The sequence below is a fragment of the Pongo abelii genome, chromosome 5 (genome assembly GCF_028885655.2).
Source record: "Pongo abelii isolate AG06213 chromosome 5, NHGRI_mPonAbe1-v2.0_pri, whole genome shotgun sequence".
Taxonomy (NCBI): Eukaryota; Metazoa; Chordata; class Mammalia; order Primates; family Hominidae; genus Pongo; species Pongo abelii.
Genome location: NC_071990.2, coordinates 19,545,037 through 19,562,748, shown reverse-complemented (window position 1 = coordinate 19,562,748; position 17,712 = coordinate 19,545,037). Strand labels below are relative to the sequence as shown.

Below are 17,712 nucleotides of genomic sequence, written 5' to 3'. Positions count from 1 at the left end.
GGGAGGAGATAATCTTTCTGGTTATACACCATCCAGATTGTCTCAGAGAGAAGAAGGTAAGAGACAGACAGGAGCCAATGTAAGAAAGAGGGCTGGAGTCCCCAGCACTTGGAAGGTAGAAGGCAATGTGCTGTGTAGGTGGCAAATGGCATCTATTCCCATGGATTTCCTCTGTAGGTAGCAGGTTTCCATTCCATGGGAATGCCTGGAGATCAATCATCACGTGTGGCCTTGGGAGTGGCAGTGAGGATCCCGGCTGCTGACTTTGATTTGGAAAGCGTGGACACTGCTGCTAGAGCCATTCCACCTATCTGAGTGCCATGTGAGCTTGGACAATGAGCATTGCCTGGGGAGACTACCAAGGATAGAAAGCCAAAGGCCCCTCTCCCAGTACTCTTGGACTGTGCCAGCCCAGGGTTTTCAGATAATCCCAGCACAGTAGGGGCCAATCCCTGTAATTGTCCTCATATTGGATTTTCTTCCAATTTTGGCTAGTGGGGAACAAACAAGACTTAGTACAAATTCAAAAATAAATAAAATAGACAAGAGTGTGTTATAGAAACCACTCCTAGTCATATCAGTAGGAAGAAATATTATTCAAGAAGACACATCAAGTATGAGAATGTTTGTTCCCGTCTGCCTTTAGTAAAAGTGAAGAATTCTTATGCCTGATATCCTCTGAGAACTGCTTCTTAGAAGGTGTTTAGTAAATTTATTGGTTAACTACCAGGCAAAGGGAAGACATACCTTTCCCTTGTTTGTCTCTGTGTGAAAAAATTTTTAGAAACACTTAGGGAGAATATAAGAAAAATAAAATGACACAACTGATTGGTTTAAGGTTGAGCTGCAGAAAACCATGTGTGTTGTAGTGGAAAGAAGGCAGGAGTGGGAGCCTCGTCTTAGATTCCCACTCTGCCACTTACTGGCTATGTGACTTCAGGGAGGGTGATTTTATTTTTTTATGATTTGGCTTGATTTTCTAAGTCTTGATTTAATTAGAGATTTCTGTAGCTCACTCTTATCATAGAGGTTCTGCCAAGATATCACTTGCTGAGAGTGTCCTTCCCTTCCCTCTCTATTTAAAATATATTCCCTAATACCACTCCATCCCCCTTTTTTTCCTTAGCTTTTCTTCTTGGCATTTATCAGAAATTGTGTCATTTATTTATAAATTTGCTTGCTTATAGCTGTTTTTCCCCTTAGAAAGTAAGCTCCGTGAGGACAGGAACTCAGTCCATCTTGTTCATACCTTTAAACTGATGTCTAGAGAGTGCTTACCAATGGTAGGACTTCATGCATATTTGTTGAATGAATGAATGAATGAATGAATGAGGGAATAAATCATCTGTAAGAACTTGGGCTTTGGAGTCAGAGAGACCAGTGTTTGATACATGATTCTGACGCTGACCAGTAACAATAACCTGAGACAGGTTACTTTCTCTCTCTCAGCCTGTAAAACAAACTAATAATTAAATAAAATAATGTAGATAAAAGACAACTGATTGTACAGTACTTAAGAAACAGTAATTGAGTGAATGAATGAAGCTTATAAAAGTACTTTGAAAGGGAAAAATATATAGCAATATAAAAAGTTAATATTGATATAATTAATAATAATAAGGCTAAAAGATCCTTTTAAAGTGAGGTTCTAATGCTTATCTCCTATGAATGGAAAAACATACCTGGAAGGTTTGTGAGAATTGCCCATACCATGTTCATACTGTGAAACAATGAAGAGACACAAACTTTCCCAGCTCTACTTTCTTGTGAAAAGTTTTATTATAACCCATCACACATGGGAGTGAAAAAACCACCTCAAACTCTAGAATCCTTGCCAGATGACTTGTGTTTTAATTCTAGTTCTGTTACTAACAAGCCTGGTGATCAGTGACATGCAATAACCTCTGGGTGCCAGTTTTTTCATCTTCAAAATGTGGACATAGGAAGAGATGATCTTGACAGGGTTTCTCAGTTGTAAATATTCTATGAACATATTTACTTTCTTAGAGCCTTTCTGTAAGGACCTTTGATTTTTGATCATCCGAGCCTTGTTTTAACCATGAGTTTGGACTATCAATGTGACATCAGGCATTTATTTAGCACATCCTATACAAACTCTAGCACATCAAAGGTCTTCATTGCTTATGCCACGACTTTTATTAAGAGGCCTTATTGAAATTGTAGATTTTAAATATTTAAAGTGCCATGGTTCAGTTTTCAATGTTCCTCATATTGGGAGAACATGAATATATTGACAATTGTTATGAGGAGAATGAGGAGTTGTCATTTTTTTCTTTTGCTAAATGAAATTTATCTTTATTCCATGTGAGAAAAATTAAAAAAAAAATTGTACTGTCAAGACGTTGTGGGGACTAGGAAGTCAAAGTGAGAGATGCCACCCACGTGGGCTTAGAACCAATACTTAAGTTTGTTTCATATGCTTCTGTCCCAAAATCTGAGTATGAATGAAATGAAAAAAACAAAAACAAAAACAACAAAGAGTGTATATAACAAGTCTTATGAAAATCAATTTCTAAAAAGAAGAAACTTTAAGAGGAAACACAGATCTCCTTGAGTTGCCATCTGCTTGACTATTCTAAATTCAGAACACAAATCACTCTGCATAAAAAGTGATTTGTGTTTCTGGATGACGAACAGCTCTTCTGGCAATGGCTGGAGAAAGCCTATGGAGACAAAGTCCAGCTGAGGGCATCCCTGGCCTCTGGCCCTCATAAGCTGCAAGTCTTAGCTCTTGGTTTGGCTGATGTACTCTTCTGAAGGGCACGAGGTATACTTTTGAGTCCATAATGGTCTGAAGAGCCTCCATGACTTTGAGGCTAGAGGTGAGTTATTCTGCTAAATTGATTTTTCCCCTCATGTCCTCCTACTGCATGGTTGCCTGAACTATGTAAACTGGTACTTGATTGTACCAGAACAAAATCCCAATATATATGCCAAATGTCTGACTTACTATTTAATTGTATAATCTTTCTCTTCCTACCTACTTCAAAATTTCTTATATTTCATTTTGTCTTCCCACTTACATCCAAAATTATGATGTATTTTTTTATCCCCCACCAGTATCTTGAGTTTATGATTATAAGAGGTTGTAGGAAGGGAAACACTTCAAAAACAGTTTGATGAAGTGATTGAATCTATAAAGAACCAGCATAATGTTCCATACCGCATGGTTACCCAATATTAATGTGTACCAAGGAGCACCAAGGTGACAGAGGTCTTTTTAAAAAATGAGATAAGAGACTCAGTAGAGCATTTTAATGCAGCCTCATCTCACTCATCCTCGATTATTAGGACTACATTCACTACTGTTTTTAAAAATGTGCATGCAAATGGAATCATTAGTCTATAATTAATGCTGCTTGTCCCTGGGAGCTCTGCCGTGGCCTCTGGATGATGTGAAGGACGCTGCCTGAGCTGGCTGGCCTGCATTCTCACTACTGTTATTTACTGTGTGTGGTGGGTATGGGCGTTACATGGGCTTCTGTTCCCTGCCATGCTTCGGTGCTCCCTTCCAATGAGCAGGCAATAAAGTCAAATTTAAAGGAATTCCACTCTTCCAAAGAGGTCAAAACAAGCACTCAGAAAGCATTTTATATTTTTCTTGTGCATATCAGATGCCTTGCTAAGTGCCTTTCTGTGTAGGATTGAATCAGGGCTGTAGTCCATTTGGGGGAAAAAAGTGTCCAACCACAAACAAAGGCGCAAAGTTGTTAGCATATGATTTTGCATATGATTTGCATGTTAATGGTCCAATGTCAAAACATACAGTCATCTACCTGTCCCTGTTCCTTCCCTTCTATTGTCAAGATTGGCTGATTAGTCTTATTAAAATTAACTCTTAGGCTTCTACCAGCCTCAACTGCAACAAAATGAAAAGCTGTTACAATGACACGCGATGTAAATTGTTCAGATTCTACTGGAAGATCCCTTATGTTGATGGTAAAAAGCTAAAGTGAAGAAGTCAGTTGCATGAATTAAAATTTCAGTTTGTGAGATGAGATACTGATGGTTGTTACTCTTATTCCTCAAGCCCAGAGAACTTTTTCTTCTTCTCATTGCCATAAAGCTCCAAAAAATTATTCGAATGTTCTGTCAATTATCCCTTTCAAATAGATTTATTTTTAAACAAGCAAACAAAAAGTCTAAGGACATATGCATAAGAGGTACTCATGTTTCTATAAAATTAAATATTTTGGATATTAGGAATGAAAAGAAATGAAATGAAACACATGTCAAGTAGAAAATTTTGATGAAAAACATATTTGTCCAAGGATGACATATTAGATAACATTTTGGTTGGTGGAATGAAGGTGTGTAATGGAAGGTATTTTCCCCAAATTAGTAGCAGAGAGAGACACTAAATTTGGAAACACCTGCTAATAAGGGTGAGATGTTTGATTTCAGAGTCCGGTTAATTCAGAAGTGATTCTAGCTCTCTTGCCTAGTTAGATCTGTTATGTACACACACACACACACACACACACACGCACACACACACGTTCTTGATAATTTAATTGTATTAGGAATAATGTCAATGTTTTATATTATTGCTAAAAGATGTAAAGTTATTGCCAAGATGATAGATACTATGCAAGAATACAAAGAGACATAATAAAATCTCTCTCCTCAATTCAACTAAGGTCTGGCTGAGAAGACAAGTCAGACTCACATAAAAATGTAGCTAAAATTTTACAGCTCATAAAGGCATAAGAGTCAGAGGAAGTAAGTTACGGTGTCAGAAAAAGTTCTTCACAAATCTCAGGAGATAGCAAAGCCAATTATAATATCATTCATTTGTGCATTTACTCAGTTAATATTTATTGATGGCCTATGTGTTAGGCATTATGTCTGGGGCCAGAAATAAAGTAGTAAGTGGGACACAGTTTCTGTTTCCTGATTCAATAGTAACTAATAAATACTTTAGCTTGTATAGTATGGTGGGATTTGTTAAACTTTTTTTTGTTTTTTTATTCAATTTTTTAATCAATACAACCTTAAGATGATGGTATTTATTATTCCTATGAAATATTCTCAGGGAGATAAGTGGGTTTTCTAAGTCCCATAAAAATCAGGTGGCTGAGGTTGGACTTGAACTCTGGTCTTTCAATTTCAGGTCTACTAGCATCTCCAATACACCAGAATAGATAGAGCAATATAACTGGAGTGAGGGTTATGTGTATAGGGGAAAAAAGCATCTGAAACATTTAGCAAGGCTAAGACTGTGCAAGCTCTTAAAGGCTAGGCTAAGAAGGAACTTAAAACAAATTTACAAGAAAAAACAACCCATTAAAAAGCATGCAAAGGACATGAACAGACATTTTTCAAAAGAAGACATGTATGCAGCCCACGAACATATGGAAAAAAAAGCTTATCATCACTTATCATTAGAGAAATGCAAATCAAAACTACAATGAGATACCATCTCACACCAGTCAGAATAGCGATTTTTAAAAGGTCAAGAAACAACATATACTGGTGAGATTGCGAAGAAATAGGAATGCTTTTACACTGGGAGTGTAAATTAGTTCAGCCATTGTGGAACACAGTGTGACGATTCCTCAAAGATTTAGAACCAGAAATATCATTTGACTAACTCCCTGAGTTAGTATCAGACCCCATGTTTTGAATTGAATTGAATTGAATTGCTGGCCACCATGTGGTATGGAATAACCAACAAATTGATTGATGTTGGAAAAGATGCTACTTATTTGGTGTTAGGAGGAAAAATCCTCTCAGTGTTTCTGGAGGATGCTGAGTTGATCTGTAGTATTTATCAGTCCCAGAAACTCACCATTCTCCACTTTGTCCTGACCATCCCCCAAATCAAATTCCTAAATATGGAAGTGTTTATGGCTCTGGGCCATGAATGCCACTTTCCTGTATCCATAAGTCAGCAATATAAAATTCTGTAGAGAATTATCGTAGAAAGGTGATTAGGAGGTCACCAATAATCTTTGAAAATAATGTTTCAGTAAAATGTGTGATGGCAGAAGCCAATTCTGAGTATAAGGAATGATACTATAGTTTGAGAGCATAGAGGCCAAGTAGACAGACCACTTTGAAAACTGTTGATGGAAAAGAAAGGAGCTAGATGACCAAAACAATCTGCAGGCATCCTTGATGCACCTGACCGTTATTTGGATATCCTCTGCAGGGAGCCTGTGATGGTTAAGACTGTGAACTTGACTGGGTTAAGATTACCTCAATGGCTGGTGAAGCATTGTTCCTGGGTATGTCTGTGAGGCTGTTGCCAGAGGAGAACAAAGCAGGTGGAAGGAGAGCGATAAATAGCTCGCTTGCTGAGCCAGCTCTCTGTCCTTCTCATGCTGTGCTGGATAGTTGGCTTCCTCTCCTGCCCTTGGACATCAGATTCCAGGTTCTTCAGCCTTTGGACTCTGCAACTTGCACCAGCAGCCTCCCAGGGGCTCTTAGGCCTTTGGACTCAGACTTTGGACTGTTGGCTTTGCTGGTTTTGAGGCTTTTGGACTTGGACTGAGCCACACTACTGGCTTCTCTCTTTCCCCAGATTGCAGACAGCCTATTGTGGGACTTTGCCTTGTAATTGTGTGAGCCAATTCTCTCTGATGAACTAATATATATATATATATATATATATTAGTTTAACCCAACCCAGGATGGTCTGGAGGAAAAGTATATATATATATATATATATATATATATATATATATGTGTATATGTGTATATATGTGTATATGTGTATATGTGTATATATGTGTATATGTGTATACGTGTATATATGTGTATATGTGTATATGTATATATATATATATATATATATGAGTTTATCAGAGATAATACACACATATATATAGCCCGCTTGGTTCTGTCCCTTTGGAGACTTCTGTATTCATCCATTCTCACACTGCTCTAAAGCACTGCCCGAGACTTGGTAATTTATCAAGAAAAGAGGTTTAATTGACTCACAGTTCCACATGGCTAGGGAGACTTCAGGAAACTTACAATCATGGTGGAAGACAAAGGGGAAGCAAGGCATGTCTTACATGGCAGCAGGAGAGAGAAAGCAAGCAAGGGGGCAACTGTCAAAACACTTTTAAACCATCAGATCTCGTGAGAACTCACTCATTATCAAAGAACAGCATGGGGAAACTGCCCCCATGCCAATCACTTCCCATGAGCTTCCTCCCTTGACACATGGGATTACAATTTGAGATGAGATTTGGGTGGGGACACAGAGCCAAACCATATCACCTGCCTAATACAAAGCCCTATAATTCCACCTGCAATATATGGCCAGGAGCTGTATTGTATATCTGATTGTCTTAAGATAAATGGGCTCAGCATGGGAGACACAATTAGAGGGTGTAGTAGGCATGGAGAAGACCATCAACAGGTGTCAAAGAAGAAAAGAGAAAAGAAAGATTTGTAAGTTTGTAAAAATGGTAAACTTAATATTCAACTCTCAAGATTTATGGAGACTTGGGCAGGTCCATAGGGATCACCCAGTTAAACCTGTACAATTTACATCTGCAAAGGTGAAGTGACTTTTCTGGGTCTTATGACAAGAGAGTAGTAGTACTGAAACTAGAGCTCTGGGACCTCACTCCCCTAAATATTTCCTTCCTTTCATCCCTACTTCCTTCCTGATTTTGTATGAGCTCTTGTGCTTCATGAATACTGTGAATAGTGACCATCCCTCATAAGCTTTTTATCTCTGTGCGTTTGATCAAGATAAGTCCTTTGCTGGTTCTCCTCTTTTCTCTTACCTCTCTGTGTTAAGTTCTATCTTTCCTTTGAGGTTTATTTAAAATATTATGTCTTCCATGAAGACTTTCCAGAGCACCCTTTCTAGAAGTTTTCTCTCCCACTGAGCTGTGAAAACACATGACTTATTTTTGCATTGTTCTAATGTATGTACTAGTCTGAAGATCTGGCCAGATTATGAATGCCACTAGAAGGAATTATGCCTTATATGTATTTGCTTTCTCCAAGGACCCATTGCTTCTTTCCATATGGTCCATATCTTCTCCTTAATGATGGTGAGGGGCATTTATGGTCAAACTGAATTATGTTAGCACCAGCTGACTAGAGTGGCCTCTTTTTCCTTTATACTGGTCTTCTTGAACCATTGTGCCCGGAAATCCATGGTACAGAAAGTAAAGTACAGTGGATAAGGATAATAGGAAGTAAGGAGAAAATACCAATATTTTGGGTGAACTGAGGACTGAAGTTAATTTAAGCCCAATTAGTAGAGTTTTTCTCTAGAGGAAAAAAGTATAGAGGACTATACTTAAGCTAATACACTTCTCAAAACAGTCACTCCTGATGTAGAAAGGCTGTTTCTCATGCAGAACACATTTTATTGACTCTTTTTTTTTTTTGAGACAGAGTCTCACTCTGTCATCCAGGCTGAAGTGCAGTGGCACGATCTTCGCTCACTGCAACCTCCACCTCCTGGGTTCAAGCAATTCTCCTGCCTCAGCTTCCTGAGTAGCTGGGACTACAGGGATGTGCCACCATGCCTGGCTAATTTTTTTGTGTTTTTAGTAGAGATGGGGTTTCACCATGTGGGCCAGGCTGGTCTCGAACTCCTGACCTCAAATGATGCATCCGCCTTGGCCTCCCAAAGTGCTGGGATTACAGGCGTGAGCCACTGCACTGGGTCTATTGGCTCTTTTGTGGGCTGTATTAACGCATTTAATAGAGAACTGGATCAGGACTGAAGAAGATCAGTAAGTTTGATTCACAGGGGTGTGTCCCAAGACTAGAAAAAACCTTTTTCAGAAGAAGAAGAGAATTACTAATCTGATAAGGTATCAGGTGGGCAGTGAAGTTCCTCTCCCCACCTATCCCGTGTTACCCCCCAAATTACCTTTTCTCACTTGATTATTAATACTAGAAATAGTATTAAAAAGTCATAATTGTTTCTAAAGGCCTAAATTTTACATATAAAATTTTGGAGGAAGCTTACATTAAATACCCCTAGGAGAGATAATACATTGACTTAAAGTTAAGGCAATTTACAGTAGAAGGTAAGAGAAGATGAAAAAGAGCTCTGTGACATTCAGAGGTGGTGAGGGAGGAAGAAGTGGTATGAAAAAAATATAGCATAGGTGGTGGGGATGAAAGGGAACTTCATGCAATTGAAAACTTTACCCTTCTTAATGACACACACCAAGGGTGAAGTAATAATTCTAGGTCACCAACTTTCAGCTTCAACAAGTTGATTATATAAGGTAAATAAACATGATTCACAGAAATTATCTTTTTGGGAAACCCAGCCTGATTCCTTTGCAACCACTTATTCCCAAGCTCTGAAATTTCTCTGAATATATGGGTCAGGTCTTTAAAATGTAACTGCATTTCCAACCATGAGTGAAAACATATTTTTCTTTTCTTTTTTGAGACAGAGTCTGGCTCTGTTGCCCAGGCCAAAGTGCAGTGGCATGATCACAGCCCACTGCAGCCTCAACCTTCTGGGCTCAAATAATCCTCCCTCCTCAGCCTCCTGCGTAGCTGGGACCACAGGTGCATGCCATCAGGCCTGGCAATATTTTAAATTTTTTGTAGAGATGGGATCTCCCTATGTCACCCAGGCTGGTCTTGAACTGCTGGGCTCAAGGAAGCCTTTTGCTTCAGCCTCCCAAAATGCTAGGATTACAGGCATGAGTCACTACACTGGCCCAATTTTCTTTTCTTTGAGTTAATCTCTGAATTTCCTAAGTCATTTAAAATTAATACAATAGGTAAACCCTTAAAGGTGGAAGTAAGAAATACTTTCTTTTTCCGAAGTTAATAATGGACTTAAAAAATCTTGATTTAAATCTAAAGACAATGTAGATATTCAAGGGCTCAAAAGGTAAGAAAGGCATGTTAGTCTCACATCCTTTACTCCATATTAAATTGTCTCATTAAAATGCCTTGCTAATGTGAACATTATTTCACAGTTCGGCCACCTCCACACACTAAGAAGCAGCTGTACAAAGGTCAGGTACAGGAGGGCAATGTGAAAAGAAACAGAAAACCATGCCATAGCTCTTAGAACTTTCAGCCATTCACGATCACAACTTTCATAACATGATGAAATTTCTCAATTGATACTGCCCCCAACTTTTTAAAAAACCACCATGAAATGACGTCTCTCTGATCTGATAAGCTCAAGCAGTTTGCCAGAAAGATCCCTTATATTAAATGTTTGAGCAACAGTTATTAAAGAAAAAAGATATAAAATAGAAAAAGCTTACTCTCAAGAGCAAGCTTCTGTTTTTTCCTAAACGGTTGCTTCAAACTTCTTTTTCTTTTATTTCCTTTTCTTCACGAAAGTATTCGTAGGGACATTTTGAATTGCTGTTGTATAGTTTGTTTGTTTATTTTTTTTAAAATTAGAGCCTTCTATTACTTTTTCTGACTGAGCTTTGCATATTTTGTCTGCACCCTTGCAAAGAACTGCTTTGAAGAGCGTAATCTTGGGACTTCCTCCCCTTCTCTGCCTCCTGCCAGACACATTTGAGTCATTCCATCTTTAAACCTGCCCTCCAACTGAGTCTTCCAGGATAGGACTTATTTCCACCTCCGACTTCACATTCCTCTTCAGTAGTTGACTGTGACTGGGAAAATAGGCGTACAAAGCATTTCGCATTCTCTGGATGTACCACACAGTAATTCTGCTGTCTGAAAACTCTGTAATGTCAATAATTGATGCACTTGAGAAGTGGTAATTAAATTAGTTAATTATGCTGGTAAAATGACATGCAATTATGTGACTGCAGGGTATGTTTAGTAAATTAGGCTTTCCCATACTCACTACAGATTGTGTTGCCAATTTTGTTCCTTGATGATTAGGTAGCTTTTGATACTTCTTAATTGATTTAATACCTGGATCTTCATTAGCCCTTGATTGCTATGCTATGTATGTCTGACATTTTTTCTCTCTGATATTTTACTGAGATCGTGCATCAGGGAAAATATATGTACATGTTTGCGAATGATATATACGTCTATGTGAATCAACTCACTTATTTTTTTGTTTCAAATATTTAGATGTTAAAATATCACCCCCCCCTCCCACCTTCTGGGAGATAGCTAATCCTAAATGTTGACTCAAATAGAATCCAAGAACTTAACTCTTCTTGGACACGCCAGAAAAGAAAAGTGCCATGTTTATTTTGCTTCTGAAAAATTAATACCAATAGTACTGGGCAGTAATTGAAGGAAGCAAAAAATCAAACATTTTAGGAAAGTTAATCATTTCACCACTTTAAATAAGAGGCAATAATCTTTAAATAAGATCCTTATTGATGTGAGTTAATTACAAGTTTATAAATGACAGAAATTGAAAATCTGTCATATTATTCATAGAGACTTATAGTCCTTTATGGGCTTCTCATAAGCATTAGAAAGCCTTCATGGGTCAATGAGACTGGTAGGAGAAACCATTACTCCTATGGGTGGAGGTTGTGGATGGAATTTCTTGGTTCAAGATTTAGAATCCAGAGCTGGAAGGAAGCCTGGGAATTCCCTGGTCTATTCCCTTTATGTAATAGATGAAGAAATGAAGTTCCCATCGAATGTTTTATAGATAGATGTTTTCACAGCAAAGCAGTGACTAGGTTGGGTCTGGAATTTAAATCTTCTGCCCCTGTGGCTAGCAGCAATATACTATACAATATTACAGCTGTTTTCTATTTTGTCCATTTCCTCTCAGTTACCCACTGTAAACCTCTGAGTGACTTTTACTCATAGAGGGACTAGACATATTTTCAAAAGGCTCATTCCTTGACTCTAAACTGAGTGTCAGGAGGCAACTTGAGTTATTCAGAAGAAAGCATATCAACCGATCTGCATTCAAGAACTTGAAACTTAGTCTTGTTTGTTGTTTGTTTCCTGAGAAGCCAGAGCAATAGTCAGCATCTGCAACTTTTCCTATATTGTATATCCCACTCTTTTTTTTGAGACGGAGTCTCGCTCTGTCGCCCAGGCTGGAGTGCAGTGTCGCCATCTCGACTCACTGCAAGCTCCGCCTCCCGGGTTCACGCCATTCTCCTGACTCAGCCTCCCGAGTAGCTGGGACTACAGGTGCCCGCCACCACGCCCGGCTGATTTTTTGTATTTTGTTTAGTAGAGACGGGGTTTCACCATGTTAGCCAGGATGGTCTCGATCTCCTGACCTCGTTATCCACCCGCCTCAGTCTCCCAAAGTGCTAGGATTACAGGCGTGAGCCACCGCACCCGGCCTGTATATCCCACTCTTAATGTGAACAATGATGCATTCTGGCAAGGAGGAGGTTTCTGGAGAGGAAAATAGCCTTGCCAGTGTTGGGATAAATGGGAGAGGTTGGCCACTATGTGGGGCTCTGTCCTTCCTCTGAAACCAGGGAAATGGACAATCAGACCCCCTTCCTCCTGCAAAGCCTCTGCTGGGGCTATGATTTCATAATCTTTAGAAAACTACACCTCTGAAATGGATAAGCAAAGAACACTCTGCACATTTATTGCAGGTTTTTCTGTTGGTTTTTGTGTTTGTGTTTTGATTCTCAGGTAGATAAAAAAGAATACCAGAGGTAAAATGATAATCATAACGCTCAGTTATACAATGCTGTACACTTTCCTAAGTATTTTCACATCCTTTATCTTTGTTGGTTTTTACATCCACTCTGGTGACAGAGAACAAGAATTATTCCCTTTTCATAGATTCTTTTTTAATCTGACCCAGAAATTTTGCAACATTTGAATAGTGAATAATCCAGAATTATTCAACCTGTTAAGTAAAGACAAGTGATATCTAGTTCTTCTTGTGCCTTATATATTCAAATTTTTAGCAAAAACTGTCTTTCATCTTCTCCAGGAAGTTTTTTCTAAGTCCCTCTGGGATGGAGTAAGCAGTCTCTTAATACCTGTCTTTATCCCAATGACTGCATTTGTTCTTTGCTTTATGTTTGTCTGGTCACATAATCACATGTGACATTAGATAATGAAATCCTTGATGGGAGATGTTCTGAATGATTTCTTTCCTATTATTAAACATTAGTTCAGTGACTGACATCTGGTAGATGCCCAGTCCCTAGTTGCTGAATGAATGAATGAGTGTATATTGGCCTAGAAAATCAACATTCTTCTATCATCAGGTAAGATTTAAACTCCAGTTATTTCTAGGCTTTCTTCCTAATATAGGTGCACATATCTATTATTAGGACTATCCAAAGTGTTTTTGTTGTACTTATTATTACCACATGCTCTAGACATTTGAGTGAATTTTCTGTTATTTATTTATTTACTTGTTGTTGTTGCTGTTGCTGTTTTTTCAGATGGAGTCTCGCTCTGTCACCCAGGCTGGAGTGCAGTGGTATGATCTTAGCTCACTGCAACCTCCACCTCCTGGGTTCAAGCGATTCTCCTGCCTCAGCCTCCTGAGTAGCTGGGATTACAAGCACGTGCCACCACGCCCAGCTAATTTTTGTATTTTTATTAGAGATGGGGTTTCACCATGTAGGCCAAACTGGTCTTGAACTCCTGACCTCAGGTGATCCGCCCACCTTGGCCTCCCAAAGTGCTGGGATTACAGGTGTGAGCTACCGCGCCTAGCTTATTTTTTTTAAAAAAGCTAATACATAATTGAATATGAACTAAAAATGTTCTTGGTCATTAGGTTGAAGATTTTTATTGTATGAATTTCCGATTGTTTTTTACTCCTTTGGTTCTATTGGCTGTAGTGGTGTATGACTTTAAATGTAATTATAAAACATCTTTCAGTCTCACATAAAGCATTAGTTTAAAACACCAGTTGTATTTAAGTGTCTTTTCTCATGTCTTGTAAGAATAACTTATGTGGATAGGTTTTAATAGTTTTCATAAAAATTTGTAAGCAAAGAGCTGGAAAACAAGTCAAACGAAGATATCTTTGCTAAATCTTATAGATAGGGTAATGACCAAGGAACAGAGGGAGGAATCATGGGGAACAAAGGAGAACACTGGGGAATTAGAGGAGGCTCTAGCGGAGTATTGATGGAAACCCTGCTGCTTCCCGTTAGCCCTGCCAAGAAGCAGGCAATAACACCACCTGTCTGCTTGGCAGCCACAGGTACCTACACATGGTTCATGTTTTTCTCCTCTCCAGATTCCAAGATTTAGGTTGGAGACCCAACTAGTTAAATCAACAGGTGAGATAAAGTGTTGTGAAACAGAAAACCACTCTCGGCCTTGGTGTATGGGGAAAGGGAGAGGCAACCTGGAGCTCTCGTCAGGCACTCCTGAGAGTTTTGTAAGGGCTTCTTGTCTAAACCCTTTCCTTGGCCTCTGGGCTTTGGCAAAGCCAGCAAGCTATCCTGTAAGCTGGCGTGATGCCACTGTAACAGATGGCCAGGAGCGTAGGCAGCAAAGAAACCATGCGGGAGCACCACAAGGGAGTGCTGAGGGTGAGAGCTCTAGGCACAAGCCTGGAGTCTGTCTGTCCATTAGCCAATGCTGAGCTCCTGAGCAAAGTGGGCATAGGGAATGTTTCAGCCTGCATCTTTGGCTGTTATGTACTTTAGGCAGAAGTGCCAGCCTTGCCTTATATATGTTTTACTATTAGGATTTCCACTCCACCTCTGATGTGTGTGGGTGTGTGGGATATCTCAAGAGGGTGATGACAAAGATAGGAATATTCTAAATAAAACCATTAGTGTTTCTAGTTTGCTCATTCGGTCCCATTCATTCTGCATACTCCTGCTAAATTCATCTTCTGAGGCACAGCTTTGATTCTATCTCCTCTTCCCCTAAACTTCTGATTATTGTGATGATGATGATGATGATGGCATTGATTATGATAGTGGAGTGGCTTCTCTTTGTTAACTACTTATTACGCATAATTTCTTACTTCGTAGACAACCAGAACTCAGAAACCAACTTCCTACAAAGGCCCCATGACTAATCCATGTCAGAACTGAGATCTGAATTTATTATATCTGACTCTAGAAAAAGCCTTAACAAATATGCTCTATATTTGCAAATATAAGCAAATTTATTTGCCAGAGATTCTTGGTTATCATCAATAAACAATTTGAAAAAGTAAAATCTTTCAATTTAACTAAAAGTTTAGTTTAACTAAAAGTTTAATATTTTAGTTTTGGGATGTTTCTCTGTAATTTCTTTTTTTTTTTTTTTTTTTTGAGACGGAGTTTCCCTCCCCGTCGTCCAAGCTGGAGTGCAGTGGCGCGATCCCCAGTAGCTGGGATTACAGACGTGCACCACCAAGCCCAGCTAACTGTTGTATCTTCAGTAGAGACGGGCTTTTGCGGGCTTTTGCTTTGTTGGCCAGGCTGGTCTCAAACTCCTGACCTCAAGTGATCTGCCCACCTCAGCCTCCCAAAATGATGGGATAAGAGGCATGAGCCACTGCGCCCAGCATCTCTGTCATATCTTAAGAGAATATTTGTTCTGAGAAACTAGATTCAAGTTAATGAGGACCAGGATAAACCATATGTCTTAACAAAAGTACTAGATTGACCCTCTATATTGTGGTTGAGTAGCTCACTGTAAAGGACACATTTCTTATCTATTTTTAGAAACTGACAGAGTTTCAAATGACATTTCTATTTTTATAAACTTATCTGTGACTTCATGTCTGAAATCAATACATACGAAGGAACAAAGATCATTTCGCTTGCTCTTTCTAGATGCTAAGGCTTCAGCATTTATCTTTCCCACTATTGAAACTATCATATAAAAGTACTAACAATACTAACCTTTCTTATTTTTAACCTGAATCCTTTCTAGCATTTTCTCATCTCCAGAAAAGAAAGAAAATGTCTTCACATACTTGAAGATAGTTATTCTCTCTGTATCAGTTAGCTACTGCTGCATAACAAATAATCACAAAAATCTCAGTAAGTAAAAAAACATAAGCATTTATTCTTAAAGATATGAGGTAGGCTGAGGTTCAGATGACTGCAGCTGTCTAGGCTGGTATAGGTTCACATGAGCTCTCACTCTCCAGCTGGGGTCAGTTTATTACTATTTCCACAAAATTGCAAGTCTCAGCTTTTGCATCTACTCAAAGTCTGTTGTTAAGAATATTTTGAAGATGGCATTTTCCTCTTCCAGGGCCATGTGATAAAATCCTTTTCCAGGAAGAAATTATCATCACAGAAATTTGCTCATTTCAGTATATAAGGCCCTTCTGCTCTAGCTCTCTAGCATCTAAATGCTCTGTGTTCTACCCAGCCATGTATAAAATATGTTCCTTTGATGTGAAGAATAACTTCCTGATTGGGATTGAGCTGAAATGGGGCCCTCCTTTGGGCAGAAACATGAGTGACATCATAATTCCTGCAAAACATTTACATCTTCCCAGGCTGCATCACCTGAAAATTTTGCTTTGTAATCAGTTTTATACCCACTGTCATTTGGGCTTGAATTCCTCTTTATTAAGGATTAGATAAAACATTGGTGAGGGGCTGGGAGGAGAGAGAAAGAGAGAGCATGTGCATGAGTCTTTTGTATGTGTATGTACCTATGCATGTGTATGATTAAGCAGAACATATTTATTTTATAATTAAGCATAATCTTTATTCCTTTAATAGCAGTGCTATTAAGTGCATCTGATGTCCATCAGCAAGTATGAAATATTAATTTGTAATATGTTTTGTTTGTAAATGACCCCCTCCCACACACGCCAATGATCACTACTTAAATTTCATCGACTGTATTTTTAAAATTTCCAATCTGAGGACCTGTGAGAAAAGTTACAATTTAAGATCTTTGCTCACATCTTATTTTCATGTTAACCAGGCAGAACAGGCTGATTCAGATGTTTGGAAGCATCAGAGTACTTAATCTGTTACCACTGCTTTGCATCCTATCATGTTCTAGACTTCTTAGGAGCAATCTTTATTTATTTTTGGAGCTCACAGATTGCATTTGAACGAGTCAGGAATATTTTCCAGCTTATTTTAGTTAACTTACTCATATTTTGCCCAAGTGGAGAAAAAAGACACTGTTTTCCAAAGAGTTAGTATTAGTGCCATTCTAGTGATAGAATATTATTTTACTTGATTACTCCGAAGACAAAAGAAATTCTCATACTTGTCTGGTTTCATACATGCACATGAAGGTGTAGACCTGCCCAAATGGCACATTTCTCTTCATTAGATAAATCAAGTCAAAGCTCTCACTGAAATCTTGTGTTTTAATTTTTCTTCCCACACCTAAATACTTAGTGTTTTTAAGTAATCCTTCTTCCTTGAGCTCATGAGTAAACCCACAAGCATTACTTCACCTTTAAGAGCTACTCGAGTGATAAATATCCATGTTTGACTCAAAGCATGCACTCCCAGCGATGATGGGACTAGTTGCCTGGTTATTTGTGGTTATTTTTGTAGCACCTGTGGATTCCAAGATTGGTCATTTGTTTCATCAGAAGTATGTGTCATACATTTTTATTAATTCACTGAACACAGGTGTTTCCTGATTATCTACTTGATTAAGTATACACAGCTAGCGACCAAATTAAAACAGAACAAATAGGACCTTCCATGCTTACTTCCCTTCCCATATCCATTTTCATTATCATATAATGTGAAGCTAAATGGCCACTGTCTTGTTTTAATTTAGTAGAACCTAAAATCACTCCAGACTCTTCTCAGTGCCAAGCACAATGCCTGTTGTTTGTTGAATGAATACATGAATGTATGACTGAATGTATGCATATATTTATGAATTCTTTTAATATAAACG

The 17,712-nt window shown here is 38.5% G+C and overlaps 1 long non-coding RNA gene across 1 annotated transcript in view; it reads left to right on the top strand.

Moving 5' to 3' along the window:
- LOC129059892 (uncharacterized) overlaps nucleotides 1-17,712 on the top strand; it is a 162,634-nt gene that overhangs the window by 125,818 nt on the left and 19,104 nt on the right. The window lies entirely within an intron of this gene.